Source organism: Stomoxys calcitrans, chromosome 5 (genome assembly GCF_963082655.1).
Source record: "Stomoxys calcitrans chromosome 5, idStoCalc2.1, whole genome shotgun sequence".
Classification (NCBI taxonomy): domain Eukaryota; kingdom Metazoa; phylum Arthropoda; class Insecta; order Diptera; family Muscidae; genus Stomoxys; species Stomoxys calcitrans.
In genome coordinates, this window is record NC_081556.1 from 103,319,097 (window position 1) to 103,336,849 (window position 17,753).

Genomic DNA, 17,753 nt, shown 5'->3' on the forward strand with positions numbered 1-17,753 from the left:
GAGTTGTGTTAGGACCTTCGGCACTCTTCTTCAATTTGCCCCAGATCGGTCCAGATTTGAATATATCTGCCATATAGACCGATCTCTCGATTTAAGGTTTTGAGCCCATAAAAGGCGCATTAAGTGTCCGATGTCGCCGAAATTTGTGGCAGTGCGTTGTGTTAGGACCTTCGACATCCTTCTTACATTTGCCCCAGATCGGTCCAGATTTGAATATAGCTGCCATATAGACCGATCTCTCGATTTAAGGTTTTGGGGCCATAAAAGGCGCATTAAGTGTCCGATGTCGCCGAAATTTGTGGTAGTGAGTTGTGTTAGGACCTTCGACACCCTTTTTCCATTTGCCCCAGATCGGTCCAGATTGGAATATAGCTGCCATATAGACAAATATCTCGATTTAAATTCTTGGCCCCATAAAAGGCGCATTTATAATACGATTTCGCTGAAATTTTACACAGTGACTTATGTTAGGCTTTTTGACATCCGCCTAACTATCGTCCGGATTTTGACGAAAGTTGGTTTACGTATATACCCGAAGTGATGGGTATCTACGCGTTTTTACTTGTTTTTATATCGTGTCTTATATTAAAAACTAGTTTTTCGATTGACCTCGTCAAACCATTATCAGGTATTTTATTCGAAGCTCTTTGATTAATTGTCGCCTGTCAACTATTTATCATATCTTTCTATGCACACAGTCAATAAGCATAGAAGAAAAATATCAATAGTTGACAGCCGACAATAAAGCTAGCAATATAGAAAAAAATCCTTGATAATGGCTTTGCAAAGACAATCGAAATATCGGAACAAAACTATTTATATTGTAACTAAGGGCTTTTGGTTCAATTGGCCTACAGCTGGAGCAATAAAAAAAATAAAAAAAAATCGATTTCTACAACATTTTGTTCAAATTTTGCACATATCTTTGGTAAATAACCAACTTTCTATAAAAAAAATATTCTCTGTAATTTTCAATGAATATGAAATTTCGATAACATTTTCTCTGAACATCAAATCTAGATGAACTTGTGGCATGAGGACAGACCGCTATATGGATTGTTAATCTTATATAGTATCTTATAATGAAACAAATTTTATAAAACGTTTTGTTTTTCAAAATGTCATTTATAACAAATAAACATGTTATATAGATGTATTATTACAGCTTAATTGGTCATTATCGCAGGGAGTTTCACAAACAAGTTCTAACTACAAAGTAGCAGAGAAAAATGTCTGATAATCTTGACATGCAAATGAAATACAACATTTGCAAACATTAATTAAATCCGGAAAAATAACATAATCCAATATTGTGGATTTGGGTGCGTACCTAATAAATAGAACGTTAGCATGTATTCGAAAAGTAGTCGTCATCAGCCATACATTGTAACAATTTGAACTAATTTTCTTTTTTTTCGGTTATGGCTCTTATGCAGCTAAGAACATTCGGAGGTTTTATTTTGTGGATTTGGATATGGAGTTTCCATTCAACACAAGCAACTATACACCTATTTCTACCCGAAGATCCTGATCTATTCTCCAGCTGTGCTGACAAATCTGATGCCTTGGGTATCGAAGATTTTTCCGATTTATCCAATCTAAATGTGGAAATTAGAGAAGACAGTGCTGGTCTGGAGGGCTATGTGACCATTATCTGGGATGTAGAGCCTACAGATAGAATCGATTTTCGAGCTGATCTCTTAAAATCGGCAGCAGGTGGTTGGCAACCAACCATCTTTTCAATGATACAAAAGGACTTTTGTGCCACATTATTCGATGAGAATGGATTTTGGTTTAATTCATGGGGTCAATTTGTGGCAGAGGAGGATCGTAAATGTATTAATCACAAAGGGGTAAGAGTGAATGTCCGCCTTGCATGGCATTGCTCAATGAATGTATGCTAGTAACATGTGTTTGATTTCTAATGTAGATTGTCTACCATCATGTGCCCTTTAATGTGGAAATGGCTGTGGATATTGAAGGCGAACGCATGTCCGGCCTCCATAAGGCTGTCTTTGAATTTGAGGCCTACGATGATAAGGACAACTTGAAAAGTAATGTATGTTTCGAAATGCTTATGGATATTATAACGAAATGATTTTTGAAATTAAGTGGCATTAAATGAAAAATTTGTTATTTTGTTCCTTTGGAAAGTAAGGCTTAATTTTTTTTAAGGCTTATAAAATAAATATTAAGGTTTACTTTTGGAAGATACAGAATTTTTTGTTTCAAAATTTAAATGTTGCCATATTGACTTGAATAGGATATTGACCAACTTGAAAAATGACAACGACAATGCAATAAAATTCTATTTATTTCAGTATAATACATGGGCTGAAGAGTCCCAAACCTAGTTTTCTAATTGCTGGAACGAAAGAATAGAAAATCGGATTTCACTAATGGGGGTCATAAACAAACGAATGGAATGTCCTAGTAGAATGTCCTAGATGACAGTCTGTCTTTAGACCATCTCAGACGCTGTCGTCCATAGTGATACCACATGAACAGGAGAAGCAAGAATGTAATGTGGTTTTGTCGAAGGCTGATTTAAGTTCAGTCGTTTCTAGGGTCAACTTAAGGACTCACAAACCTTAAGTGATAACACAAGTGAATTAGAATCTAAGGGTGAGAATAAGGTGACTTTACTGGATTAATTCTATGTTACAATCTACATGTGTTAGGAATGCCTATGACAATGTGACGAGGGGTGAGTAGATTACCGGCTCTTGCGTTCGGTTGCAGAAACGCCTCTTGGAGGATGGGTGCGTTTATGGGTGTTAATACGGTCTCGGCTGGTGTAGTCTCGATGGTGAGGTAGGTCATCGCAAGTTCAAGGCCCCTTATTGATGCTTTTGGTCGGTTAGGTTACCGACGGAAGTCGATTTATAGTTGATCGAGAACGAGACGATCAATAAAAAGCCAAACAACGTACGAATGTTCACATCCACTTTATCAGACAAGTTATCAAAGAAATGAAAACCGCTACGGTGGCTTCCTAAGTGTACATACCAATTTCGGCCTAATCAAAATTTAGGCTTATATGTGGATCAAATTTGGCACAAATGTTGGAAGTCAGAACAAAAGTTGTTGTGCCAAATTACAACCTAATCAGGTAAAAATTGAGATCAAGAAGTCCATTCTGGGGATTGATTTATTTAGGGGCTACATCAGTTTATAAAACGATTTAGCTCACTCTTGGTCCACATGTTAGAAGTTATAACACGGAGGAAAATAGGCGTCTAGGGGCTCAAGAAGTCAAATTTTAGTCAAATTTAGTGCATTTTTCGGGATGCATGGGCAGTTCTTGAACGGCTTCTGGTTGCTCTTCACTCCAAATGCGGCAATTTTGCTTATTTACGTAGTCATTCAACCAGATATGAGCCTCATCGCTGAACAAAATTTGTCAAAATTTGAACAAATTTCGAACCGAAAACTGATTTTGGTAATAAAATTCAATGATTTGCAAGCGTTGCTCGTTAGTAAGTCTATTCATGATGAAATGTCAAAGCATACTGAGCATCTTTCTCTTTGACACCATGTCTGAAATCCCACGTGATCTGTCAAATACTAATGCATGAAAATCCTAACCTCAAAAAAATCACCCTTTATCAGTTTCTAAACCGATTTGGTTTATACGTGGCATTGGAAGTCACAACACAAGTTTATTTTACGGAATTTTGACTAAATTGGATGAAAATTGAGACTTCTAGGCGCTCAAGAAGCCAAACTGGAAATCGGTTTGTATGAGAGCTATATCAGTTTATATACCGATTCCGATCATACACGGCATAAATGAATGGATCATATCCAGAACAGAAGTCCTAGGACTTCCTAGGACAAATTGAGGCCTTCAGGGTCTCAAGAAGTCAAATCCGGGAATCGATTTATATGGGGGCTGTATCAGTTTATACACCGATCGAATCATACAAATTGAGGTTTCTACGGGCTCAGGAAGTCAAAGTCGGAAATCGGTTTATATGGGGGCCATATCGAAATCTGAACCGAAATGGCCCATTTGCAATCCCCAAGGACTTACATCAAAAATAAGTATCGGTGCAAATTTTTAAGCGAATATCTTCGTCTATTCGAATAGTATGGTAATTTCGACAGGAGGACACAGTAGTGTTGCAGGGTACAAATTTGTGTTTTAATGGTAAATTTCATATAAATGTATATTTGGAACCTAAAATACTAAACTGGATTCCTTAGAAAGCACTACACCCAATTTGGATGTCATTTCGGTATGGGTTATCGTTAAACGATCGCAATAATATTTCCGATTTTGTATATGGGATCAGAAGAAAAAAAAAATGAAGGAATGCACATATACCACCAAGTCAGAATGAGGTCAGAGTAGCGATAGTCCGTCTAAAGAACTACAGGCAGCAGGAGCCGATGGGTGTCCGTTGAACTAGGCAACGTGACAAGATGATGAGGCCATACGCTCGTATGTCCAATCTGGCTAGATGAATACTCGATGCTTGAAACTTCAGCATACTATCTCCCGTGCCAGATAAAGAAGACCAGACTGCAAGTGCCAACTACAGAGCGTTAAGTATTTTTCCATCCCATACAAAATATTTTCTAACATACTGTGTGTGAATCTTCTATTATTAAAAAAAAAATTAAAGTGTTGCGCTTTGTTTGTTCGAATAGACTCAAAAATGGAAGAACTGATTTTCACAGATGGTAGAGTTTAGCCCCCCGGTGACATCAGCTAGGGGGCGGGAGGGTCCGCTAACCACAATTGTCAAAACGTCAGATCTCGGAGGTGGGTGCATCGATTTAAGCGAAATTTTGTATGCCACCTTATGTTAACCCAAATACACAAAATTTGTACAAAATTTTGGGGCCAAATAACCGAGGGGAACGCCCCACCCCAAAAAGCACCCAAGCGGAAGTGTTAACCGATTGGGGCAATATGGGTATCAAATGAAAGGTATTTAGGAGTAGAGGACGAACTTGATATAACAATTCGACCTCACGAGACAATCTTACCGATTGGGGCAATATGGGTATCAAATGAAAGGTAATTGAAAGTAAAATACAAAACTAATATATAAATTTGGGTTGAAGTCCAAGGTGGGTACCTAAGCCCAAAATTTTGCACCAAATGTATACCGAAGGGGAAAAGATGGAACTCAAACGAAAGTTATTTGAGAGTAGAATATGAAAATTGCAAAAAAATTTAAGTCAATTCTCGGGGAGTAGCCCTACCCTAAAATTATGCCACAAGTGGACATGTATACCAAAGGGAACAATATGGGATTCTAATGTAAGTTATTTGAGAGTTAAATGCGAAAATAAAAAATGTTCACAGTTGTTGGAAGTAATAACAGAACAATTTTTGCAAAAGTTCAGCCAATTCAGACAAAAATCGCGGCTTGTAAGGGTTCAAGAAGTTAAAACGGGAGATTGGTGTATATGGGAGCTACATCCAAATCTGAACCGACCCATTTTCAATACCCAACGACTTACATCATCATTTGTGCAAAAGCGGCTAGCTTTACGCGTTCGACCGCTATCGAGTTTTCGACAGACGGACGGACGGACATTGCTAGATCGACTTAGAATGTCGAGACGATCAAAAATATATATACTTTATGGGGTTCTAGATCAATATTTCGAGGTGTTACAAACGGAATGACTAGATTCGCATGCCCCACCTTATGGTGGTGGGTATAAAAACTAGAAAAAGATGCCATTTGAAATGGTTAGAGCTGAGGTGTTACCGAGAACATGTACAAAATTGTAAGGCCATAGGTGGTCTGGGCGCCAGGGCCCTAAATTTGATCACCTCGGCATTTCGAAAATTGTTTGGGCTGCCAAATCTTAAATTTTGGTCTGATTATTGGGCATTGTATAAAGGATAACCGCCGCATGACCAAGGGCAAAGCTCACTTAGCATCACTACAGTGGTCCTAGCAATGTGTCTAGCCACGATGTCCAGAGGCAGTTCATCAGATGGTGTCGTCCTTAGTGCGGCTGTGATGTACAAACAAGCCATCCTTTGGATCCGGATGGCTTGTATTGAGCAGTAGGTGGACTCTTGTATCAACGTCCACCAGACTAAAACACCATATTGGATCATAGGTCTGATAACTATAGTGTATACCCAGTGCATTATACGCGTTTTAAAGCTCCATTTTTTGCCAATAGCTCTCTTGCAGGTGTATAGGGCAAGAGTTGCCTTGCTTGACCTTTACAAATTGTTGGATTTGAAGTTCAATTTCCTGTCCAGCAAAACACTCAGGTATTTTGCTTTTTCTGTAAATGGAACATTGTCTCCTCCCAACGAGACAGGTGCCACGAATGTAGTGTTTAACGCAGATGCCTGCCTTCACCGCCCAAACCTGCGAGGGCCAAGTGTGAATACAATGCGTCTACCAACGCCCCCACATGTGATAATCCACACATGAGTACGCATTTTAAAGCCACAATTTTTGCCTAAGGCTCTCTTGCAGGTGTATAGGGCAAGAGTTGCATTTCTTGACCTTTACAAAATGTTGGATTTGAAGTTCGATTTCCTGTCCAGCAAAACACTCAGATATTTAGCCTTTTCTGTAAATGGAACATTTTCTCCTCCCAAGGAGACAGGTACCACGAATGTCGCGTTTAACGCAGATGCATGCCTTCACCTCCCAAACCTGCGAGGCCCAAGGCCCAAAGGTGAATACAATGCGTCTACCAATGCCCCCACATGTGGTAATCCACACATGAGTACGTATTTGGACGTATTCACCTCCTTGGTTCGGAGCGGGTGCCGTGACCCTTTCGATCTATGGGTCACGGCACCCGGTTAAAAACCCAACTCCACGCCGAGCTTATGCTCTATCCGCGATTTGGGTACAAACCACAGCCACAACATTGCTCCCCACTGGGGTGAGGCCCCAGGCCAGGCTGGAACCGAGGTTTCAGGTGCTCCTGACACCCGTAGTACCAGATTAAAGTCTCCCGTCAGACTTCGTAACCTAAAAGGACTACTACCAGTTGAATTCCAAACAGTTCCGGACTGGTCACCTGGAAGAAAGGAATCGCTCTAAGCCGACCTTAAGGCAGCATACGAAAGTATGCACCAAAACAACATACATCAGGAAGATATACACAAACACAAACAGGACTCGGCAGTCCTCACGGTCTACGCCACACACATCCGCTTCAACATGGGACTCACAATCAACGATGACTGAACACAACCACAAAAGCTATGGGAAACAACAATGGGCAAACGCCGCAGCATCAACATGGGCAAGCACCAAATCACTCGGTCGCCCCAGTACAACAACATCTCGTTATGAATAACTAGTTTTCATTCATGCCTCCACTAAATCTTGTCCGTCTCCTAAGAAATACTTCCCGGGAAAAGGTGGCCAGCCTTACAAGAGTCGTCTCGTCTTCAAGGGCCCTACTGAAATCCCACACAGCCTTGCTAATCCCCATCGCGCCTTAATCTCTGATGTCTGCATAGTACGGGCATTCCGTCAGTACATGCCTCAGTATCTCCTGCTGAAAATAAATACTTCTGTCTCGCACGGATTTACGCCTAGATCACTTTTGGTTGTCCACTTCGCTGTAGCACCTAGAGCTTCCTGAGGTATATTTCTACCGACATTAATAATATGGGTGAAAATAACCAAGTAAAACCTCCATGCCTTGATGAAGGGTATCAAAATTCAATCACAATGAATTCTAAGTTGCATACGCTGTTATCGCTGTCTATTAAATCTAAAACTTCGATTAAATTAACTTTCAAAAATTAATTCCACAAATTAATTTCAAACTGCTGTGGTGCACACAATATCCTGATGCTAGAGAACAATAAACGAAAATTTTGGTTAGGCAAACTAAAACTGATTCAAAATGACTTTTTGCTCTTTTTCGTTTAGATGGTGGTTGATGACATAGATAGTTATGGGTGCCAAAGCATGGGTTCTGTAAATGTTTAACCTCACTGTCTGTTATTGGCAGTTAGTGATGGGGAGTACAGCAAGTCAGTTGGCCCACAAACTAAACGCAACCATTTAACAACCAATGGAGGGTAAGCCGGTCAATGGTTTTCTTATGTAAAACAGGTGAACGAGTCATATGTGGCAGTAGGTATGGTATGGCTCCCTCAACAATTTGGTCATATCGTAATGCCATATCAAATATAAACTGCCATTTGAGAGCTTCAATATTACCAGGCATAACACGTTTGGGTCTTTTAGCCACTATACACTTTTTCATTTTTCTTTAAATGACGTTTCTCGCTCAAAGTGTGCTGCAATGTTTTTGTTTTTGGTTCCTCAATTCTTGTGGTGATTCTTCTACTTCTTCGATGGGTGCCCGTTTTTATGACATTTAAATTGGTATAAAAACCAAAATGTGTTTGGAAATCTAAGACTGAACTATGTACAAAAACCCCAACAGTCAACGTAGAAATTGTCAACGTTGCGGTTGGTCTTCTTAGTTGGTTGTGCTGCTAGTGCGGGTATGTTAAAAAAGTTTAACTACGAAACATATGAAGTTGATTGTGGAGCGAGGAGCAAAAAGACAAAAACAAAAAAAACTTAAAACAATTTAAACTTTAGACTTTTTGTGGTCTCAGCACGCGTCAAAGGTAAAATAAGCTGCTGCTGCTGCAGCCTTTGGTGGGTTTCAGTGCCTCATTGTTTTTTGCATTTGCAACGCCATTAGCAAAACCAAACCAAGGTATCATTGTTACCAACACCAAACGGCACGGCACCCCTCCCAGTGTATTTCATGATATTCAAAACACATCGTACATCTATAAAAGCAAAAACCCTATACAAAAAACTGGATACGCAAAAATGTATTTCAAATAAAAACACACAACCAATTTTTATTTTTATTGTTTCTATTATTTGTTTTTGTGAAAAGTGAGCTTTTTGAAGCCTTGCATTGTCCAAAGACCTTTCGCAATTTAACGACTCGAACGAAAAATATTTGATTGCAGAAAAAGCCACATGGTCTTTACTTCCTCTGGTAGTAGCAGAGTCGTTACAAGTTTCCAAAATATATTCGATTTGTAGATCAAAAATGTACACAAAATTGGGAGCAGCCGAATCATCTGTAACTTCCTTTATGGATTTTCTTACGTGTACGAAGCCTAGCCACCGACAACCGTTGCTGCCGATTTTATCGACTCCTGAATTCTAAACTGAGCCACCGAGCTTTAAACTATGCATTTATTTTTGACTAGCATTCTGTTTTTTGCTGAATGAAAAAAATCGTAGAAAATCTGAAGTTATGGGCTTTCGGTCGATGGACAAGTTTGAACGATAAATTCTGTACGACAAATTAACGAAAACGTTGAACGATAAATCTGCGACAAACAAATTTTATAAAATCGCCATATGGAATTGTTTATTAGACCGACCAGGCCCCACCTCAAAAATGGGCGGTGCAAACTTTATAATAACCTACACCTACTCTATAGGTCAAAGTGGGAGCTATATCTAATTCCGAACCAATTTTGATGGACCTCGGCGGATGTTTTCAGATGAGTTATTAAACAATCCGATCCGAAAATTCGAGCAAATATGTTCAAACGGTTATAAATCGGAAGACAAATGACAACATTATCGCAAATTACCCAAAATCTGAAGAACATATATATGGGAGCTACATCAAAATCTGAACCAATTTTGACCAAACTTCTTAGATATTGTAGTTGTGGTGTACATGTTTTACTTTGATATTTCCAGCTTATTAGTGAACTCTTTATTATTGTTTGCTGGGACAGAACTGTTCCCAGTTTGTTTTGCCTATGGTTGCCATTCTCATTGGAGATGTTGATTATCATTGATCTGCTGTTACAGTGTAACAACCAGCAGATCAATGATAATCAACATCTCCAATGAGAATGGCAACCATAGGCAAAACAAACTGGGAACAGTTCTGTCCTAGCAAACAATAAACGTAAAGTTCGGAATCTAGGTATATGAGAGTTCACTAATACGCTGGAAATATTAAAGTAAAACATGTACACCACATGGTAGGCATCAAGAAAACAAATACGCTTTCAATGGCTCTAAGAGTGAAAATCGAGCCATATATATATATATGAGAGCTATATCTTAATCTGAACCGATTTTTATGATATTAACCAGTAAGAGAGTCAAGACAAAATTCTTTCTGCGAAATTTCGAGCGAATCGGTTCTCGATCCTGAGGCGATAAGTAAAATAAGCAATGGGTATATCTCTCTCCCTTCTGGGTGTTACAAACAAATATAATATCCACAGTAGTGGTGTAGGGTATACAAATTGGTAGAAAAACAAGAGTAAATTTATCTTTTTTATTCGACAATTCTTTTAGAATTTTGCAGATGAAAGTGTCTCTAAAAACTAAAAATAATTGCTGTCCGAAATTTTTCAGAGAAATATCCAAAGTATCCATTTGGGCAAGGATAGTTTCCACATCGGCATTTTGGTAAATTTACTGTAGAGGCTACAAACCGTGTGGCCGTTTCTGGTGGGTTCCTACCAAATTGGTAGGTTTTTATTCTCTTGGTAGGTGCGTAGGCTGGCCTCAATCTTTTGGTAGGTTTTTCCAACATATAAATACCAAGCTAATTACTGAAAAAATTGCCTCGCATAACTCAAAATTATTTTACTTCTTGTCGATTCTGCACATAAAAAAATGACTCTAGGAAAAAAACCAACCAATCGAAATTTGTATGGGAAACTTTAAATTCTCTCAAAGCAATTAACGAACAAGACAAGCAGCACGATTCGAACCAGGCAAATAAAAACACCATCACACCGAAGCTGTGCAGCAAAGCACATGTGGTTTTTTTCTTGCTTATATACATATTGTTGTCATATGTTGGCTTGCAAAGAGCGCCTTTCAACAACAAATTTGTACTTTGGGTCGTTGAAATTCAAAAAAAATTGTTGCAGGAAAATTAGCAAATTTCGTCGTCGTCTTTTCGACAAAAGTTGTTGTTTGTCAAAATCATTTTAAATCTGCGTGTATTCGTATTCGTTAAGAGTGCAGAATAAAACCATTGATTTTGAGGGGCTAAATACTGATACGCTGCTTTAATTTTTGGAAAAAATGGCGTAAGTTCTGAAGTTTCGTAAATTTTGGGTAAAGAATGCGGCTTTTGTGGTTAACAAATTCGCCTGTTTAAAGCCATTGAAAAATAGAGCCATATGGCCTCTGCATACAAATATGCTCAGATGTGGTGCGTACTTAGATATTGAGGGGTGTATGCAACTTACGGCAACGGCGAAAATGGGTAATAAAAGCTTATTTCTGGGAACAAACCCTTAAATAGTGAGATCGGTTTATCCAAAATCAGCACAATTGTTCATTGAAATCGGGACAAAAGTATATACGACTCTTATTATATCAAGCAATAGGCCATCTTTGAGCTATAGGCAATAGAGTGATTTCATCAAACGACGATCTAGTATATATACTTTGCATGTTTAAAAATGTATAATTTGATGTGTTGCAAAGGGAATAGAAAAATAGCCAACTCTTCGATGGTGTGTATAGAAACATATACCGTATTTTTGGCTTATAGAACATTTGATAGGTATTGGTAGGGTTTGGTAGGATGTTTCTTAAATTTTGGTAGGAAATAATTTTCTTGAGTGGCAACACTGGCTACAAATATTGTTTGAATGTGCTTAGGGGACATATGGGGAAATAAAAACATGTGTCCAAATGAGGGTTTTCCCATTTCTAATAAAAATTGCCTAATTTGAATTACATATAGCATCCGTTTAATTTGATATATCTTCTTCAAATTTCATTCCAGCAAAAAATCGGACCACAAATGAAGATTTGACAGCCCGAACAATTTTTCGAAATGCCGAGTTGACCAACTTTAGGGCCTTGCCACGAGGCGCCCGGAATAACTAGTCCATTGTAATTTTGCACACTATCTCGTTAAGAACTCAGCTCTAATCCTTCCAAAGAGATATCTCTACCAGTTCTCACTCGGCATATTTTTTACTAGTTTTTTTCGTTTTTATCCCACTGTGCGTCGGCTGCGCATTCTTCTACCCAGATTGCACATATGAGCATGTTGCATACGCCTCATCCTCTTATCGTCTCGACTAGTTCAGAGGGTAGCCATCTGCTCCTACTGCCTTGTTGTTCTTTAGTTACCGCTAATCTTACCTCATTTTGACTAGGCCTCGGCTAGTTCGGCTAACAACTCATCGATTCTTGCTAACTTGTTCTTTGGCCGGGCAACCGCTACTCTGACAAAGTAGTATACATTCGAAACCGCCATCAGGGATAGTAGTCACTACTATCACTGGGAACAAGTTCCATTTACATCCCAATTGCACTATATGGTGGAAGTTTTCGTTATTTGGCGGCAACACGTGCCTATACCGAAGCTGTAGTTTTGAAGTTTAGCTTGTTGGCAGAAAATTTTCGAGCTCCTCCGAGCTCATTTCGATTTGTTCACACTTTCGCTTATGCCTTTTTCCTAAGGAAAAGACCTTCTCCTCTCTGCTTTTATGCCGATATCTCTCCTATGCCGAGACCTCTACTATGAAGCGTTTCCACATTCCTGGTTGTACTTTAGATTTCTTGCGGAGGTTGACCTCATTTTGTGGCGTTTTTCATTGGGACAAGGAGGCCGTTTCTCAATCAATTGGATCAGACAAGCAGTCATCATCATGTCGCTTCCAGCCTTTAAGAAGTTTTTTCGATTTCCTTAGTAAACTTTATGTTAGCAGATTGTCTTTTTTTGCACTTTCTTTATGGCGGCAGGAATTCCTTTTGGAAAAATTTGTTGGTAAAATTGGCACATTTTTGGCTAGACGGTATAAATTTCGACACTCCTGGTCGTGCCATGCGTTCCTTGGGGGAGGCTTTCGATATCCAAGTACGGACTAGGAAGTACACAATCTATACCTTCATCAGAGTTTGGTGTTTGGGGTATCCTTGTTGATACCCCACTATTAGATGCCAGCAGCTGGGGAAAATGTTTTTTCCATATTCTGGGCTTACTACCTGTATATGTTTAGATTTTCGTTTTCAATTCTGCAACATAATATGCCAGAACCAAAACCATCGGTGTGATGTTTAATTTTAGGAAAAAAATTTCGGGCTTTATTCTGACTACTGAACATCTCGATTCGCTACAACAAAGTGTTCGTGTATAGGATCCAAAGTACGTCTTACACGCTGCCTCCCATGAACATGAACAGGAACTGGGGCAAACTTCTCTCATATCAATGAGTGCAGTCCGATTCAAGTTTAAGTTCAATGAAAAGGGACTTAGTTTTTATTGCCGAGTGCGAATGGAACCTAGGCCGAATCTAGCCGTTTAGCGTCACAGGTGGACATGCTAACGCTGGCCTCCTAGCCTTTCGACCAGCGTAGTTAACATGGAGACCAGGCCGTTTTAGTTGTCGACTAGCCACAATCAAGCTCGTGTCGGCAGCTACAATACAATGCATCACTCTTGGGTTTTGTTCTGATGCTTCTTCCAAACCATTGAACATCCTGTAAGACGGTAATGACAAGCTCAACGTCATTTTCAAATTCTTATATCCGTATGCCCATGAACACTCCACTAAGGAACAGGGGCTAACTTCTCACATCTCAATGAGAGCTGTTCGATTCAAGTTTAAGGTCAATGATAAGGGACCTCCTTTTTATAGCCGAGTGCGAACGGCGTGCCGCAGTGTGAGAGCGATTTGGGAAGAAATTTCTACATGGTTGTCATACCAATACATGGTCCTTAAATCATTTTCAAGTGTCTTTAATATTAGGGGGATACATTTTTGTCTTTTCGTATCTTTTGTGAGTATTTCGTTCTTTTCTTGCTGCTCTTGTGATCTAAATGGCAATTTCAGGAAATATCAATCCCCACATCAAAAAATGCAAAAAATCATGATGCACGAGAAACATTTAACCTTGATCTATATTGTAGACCAACTAAATTTATTCAAAAGGAACGGCAACAGAAACGTTTCTATCTAATCAACCATCCAATGGACATGCAATGCAACGTAACACAAAGCGTTGAGATAGGCTTATATGCAAATTTTATATACGAAATACACAGTAAACACCTTAATTTGATGCCATAAATCATTCGATTTAAAACAAGCCAAAGTCGACGACGACGACGACGACACGAGCTTTAAAGCAACACTCCTTTATATTTTAATTGTCATTTTTGCCTAAATTTCCTCCTTCTCCCTCCCCTAGGTCTCCACTGTAGGCTACTGCTCTTTGTTGAATTCTTGAATGCCAGTGTAAATGCGTAAAAATCTCACTAGAGCAATACATTATTAAAATTCTCATCAGGGATAGTTGTCAAGCCGAAGGCAGTCGGCAATAACAGCAATTGTTTCAATTACATTTGAAAAGACAAATAGACAGGCAGATGGACAGACTAGCAAACAGATGATTGGCTTGCTGCTAAGACTGGAAGCGAGGGATATAAGGGGGGGAGTGGGGGATGATGGGGAGCATAATAAAATTTCTTGAAAATACCCACTATGTAATAAACCTACAAGACGACAAAATGTTGGAGACCAGACATACATTGAGACGGACAGACAGACAGATAGACAACTTTAAAGTTGTCTTACTCAAAAGTCACAACAGCTAGTGGCACTTTGATTTAGACTATAATACAAAGCAATTAAATGCAATCAAAGAACAAAGACTATAAAATTAAAAGCGTAAAGGAAAGACATAAAATCACACTTAATGTAGATATAGCCAGTTGTGATAGGTACGTGTAGACATGTTCAATGGATGATGTATTTAAAGAAATTATTTATTTAAGAAAATGTCATTTAATTTGGGGAGAGACATTTAATTTAGCAATAAAAAATTCAATTTTAAAATGGATATTTAAGATTTGAAATTTTTAAAGCTAAGAACTACAATGTGATGGCGAACAAGGCATGAAAACTGGGCCCTTACTTATTGGGTCATAATTGGTAAAGATATTTAAGGTGGATAAGAATTGAGCCCTCTAGAAGCTCAAAAAGTCGATTCAGGAGATCGGTATGTTATGGTGATATAACGAAACTAATCCCTGATGACGGTATAGAATGTTTACCCCTTAGTCAGAATGAGGTCCAAGTCGCAGTGACCCAACTGAAGAACAACAAGGCAGCAGGTGCTGACGGGTTACATGCTGAATTATTTAAAACCGGAGGCGTCACACTGATAAGGCGCATGCATCAACTTGTCTGCGCAATCTGGTTAGAAGAACGCATAACCGATGATCGGAACCTCCGTATACTAGGTCCCGTAAACAAGAAAGGAGACAAGACGGAAAGTGCCAACTACAGAGGAATAAGTCTCCTCCCCATCACATGCAAGTTACTCTCGAGCGTACTGTGTGAAAGATTACAACCAAAAGTCAATGAGTCAATGGGCCCTATAAATGCGGATTTAGACCTGGTAAATGCATCCTACACCAGATATTCACACTGGAAAACTTCTTCTGGAAAAGACCAACTTCTGGAAAAGACCCAAGAAGGACAAATCGACAACTACCATTTCTTTGTTAACTACAAAGCTGCTTTCTATACCCCTATACGTTCAAAGGCTTAAAAAGCCATGTCTGAGTTTGGTATCCCTGCAAAACTAATAAGACTCTGCAGGATGACACTTGCTGATGCAAGTTCCTCAGCAAGAATAGGAAAGAATCTCTCGGAACCATTTAATACCAAACGAGGCTTGAGACAAGGAGACAGTCTATCGTGTGATCTCTTTAAAATCCTGCTGGAGATGATTATGCGAGATGCAGATTTGAATAAATATTGCACACTACTCACAAGACAAGAAATGTTACTCAACTAACTAACTTTATTCGAATGTATGTGCGATTAGTTCATTTAAGCGAATAATTTTCTAAAGCAATTCTTTCGCTTAAGCGAACATTTGATATTTTATACGATAAGCGAACATTTGATATTTAATACCATAATTTCGCCTATGCGATTTGTTCAGTTAGTTAAGTCGATTCGTTTTCTTACAACATTCTGTCGCTAAGGTGCTTAATTCGCCTACACGCTTAGTTCACTTACGCGTTTATTATGCATGCACGATTTTTTAGCTGTTGCGATTTGTTTACTTTAATAATTCGATCGCTTACGCGATTTGAACTTTTACGCGGTTTATCCGCTTGCGTGAAAAATTTTCTTGCGCTATTGGTTCGCTTATGCGATTTGTTGTGGACATTCGTATGCTTACGGAAATCGATCACTTATGCGATTTGTTGTTGACATTCGTATGCTTACGGAAATCGTTCACTTATGCGATTTGTTCGGTTACGCGGTTACGAAATTCGTTAGCTTATGCGATAAGTTCGATTACGTTTCGTTGGCTTAAGCAATTCGCTTGCACTATTTGTTCGCTGACACATTGGCAATTCGTTCACTTATCCGAAGCGTTCGATTACAGCATTTATTAGCTTCGCAATTATATTGCTTACCCAATTTGTTTGCTTAGCGTATTCGCTAGCTTGCACAATTAGTTCGGCAACTTTATTCGGATGCATACGCGAGTTCATTTAAGCGATTCATTTGCTTATGCAATTTTTTCGCCTAAACGAACTTCAAGCTTAGACGGTTAGGTTGCTTACGTGATTTGTTAGTAAATTCGCTTAAGAGATTTGTTTTTTTACGACATTCAGTCGTTAAGCCGCATAGTGGCTGACGCGTTTATTATGCATGCACCATTTTGTTAGCTTTCGCGATTTGTTAACTTAAATAATAATTCCATCGCTTACAAGATTTGTCCTTTTACGCGATTTATCCGCTTGCGTGCCAAGTTTTCTTGACATTCGTACGCTTAAGAAAATCGTTCACTTATAAGATACATTCGCTTACGCGGTTAGTTTTCTTAGGCAATTCGTACGTTTACCAAATTCGTTAGCTTAAGCGATTAGTTCGGTTACAATTCGTTTGCTGACGCAATTCTTTCGTTTAAACGATTTTGTCGCTGACGCTTAGGTCGTCAACGACATTAGTTCGCTCACGCAATTCGTTCGCTTTCGGCATTTATTCGCCGCGCAATCAGTTTGCTCACACAATTCATTCACTTACCTTATTCGTTAGCTTACACGATTAGATTCGTAAATTTATTCGGTGGCTTAGTTTGCTTACGCGATCTGTCCGTTTATACGATAACTTCGCTGACGCGATTAGGTTAGTTAAGTCGCTTAAGCGATATGTTTTTTACGACATTCTGTCGCTAAAGTGCTTAGTTCGCTAACACGTTTATTATGCATGCACGATTTGTTGACTATCGCGATTAGTTCAATTAATAAATCAAACGCTTACGCGATTCGACCGCTTACGTGACAAGTCCGATTACACTATTCGTTCGCTTATGTGTATGTGGAATCGGCTTCCGGCAAAAGTTTTTCCCACCAACATTGACGTTCAGAAATTTAAAAGGAATATCAATATTGGAGGCCACCGTAGCGCAGAGGTTAGCATGTCCGCCTATGACAAATGTCGCCTGCATTAGGAGGGGATAATCACCGCTAAAAATTTTTTCGAACCTGAACGACTGGGTTCGAATCCTGGCGAGAACATCAGAACAAATTTTCAGCGGTGGTTATCCCCTCCTAATGCGGGCGACATTTGTGAGGTACTTTGCCAATGAAAAACTTCTCCCCAAAGAGGTGTCGCTCTTCGGAACGCCGTTCGAATCTTGAGAAAATAGGTAATGGTTCTATCATCGGGTCTCTATTCGTAAGGCTGTATTGAGTCTACCCAACTCAATACAGCCTTTAGACTAAGT

General features: G+C 39.2%; 1 protein-coding gene and 1 long non-coding RNA gene across 24 annotated transcripts in view; one reads left to right on the forward strand and one right to left on the reverse strand.

Moving 5' to 3' along the window:
• The window catches only part of LOC106080785 (mucin-2), a 398,264-nt gene that overhangs the window by 128,541 nt on the left and 251,970 nt on the right, over nucleotides 1-17,753 (reverse strand). The gene's annotated exons all lie outside the window — the stretch shown is intronic.
• LOC131998036 (uncharacterized) lies at nucleotides 712-1,156 on the forward strand. Its single transcript, XR_009398498.1, has 2 exons — nucleotides 712-928; nucleotides 1,021-1,156. It is a non-coding gene; the product is annotated as an uncharacterized LOC131998036 (long non-coding RNA).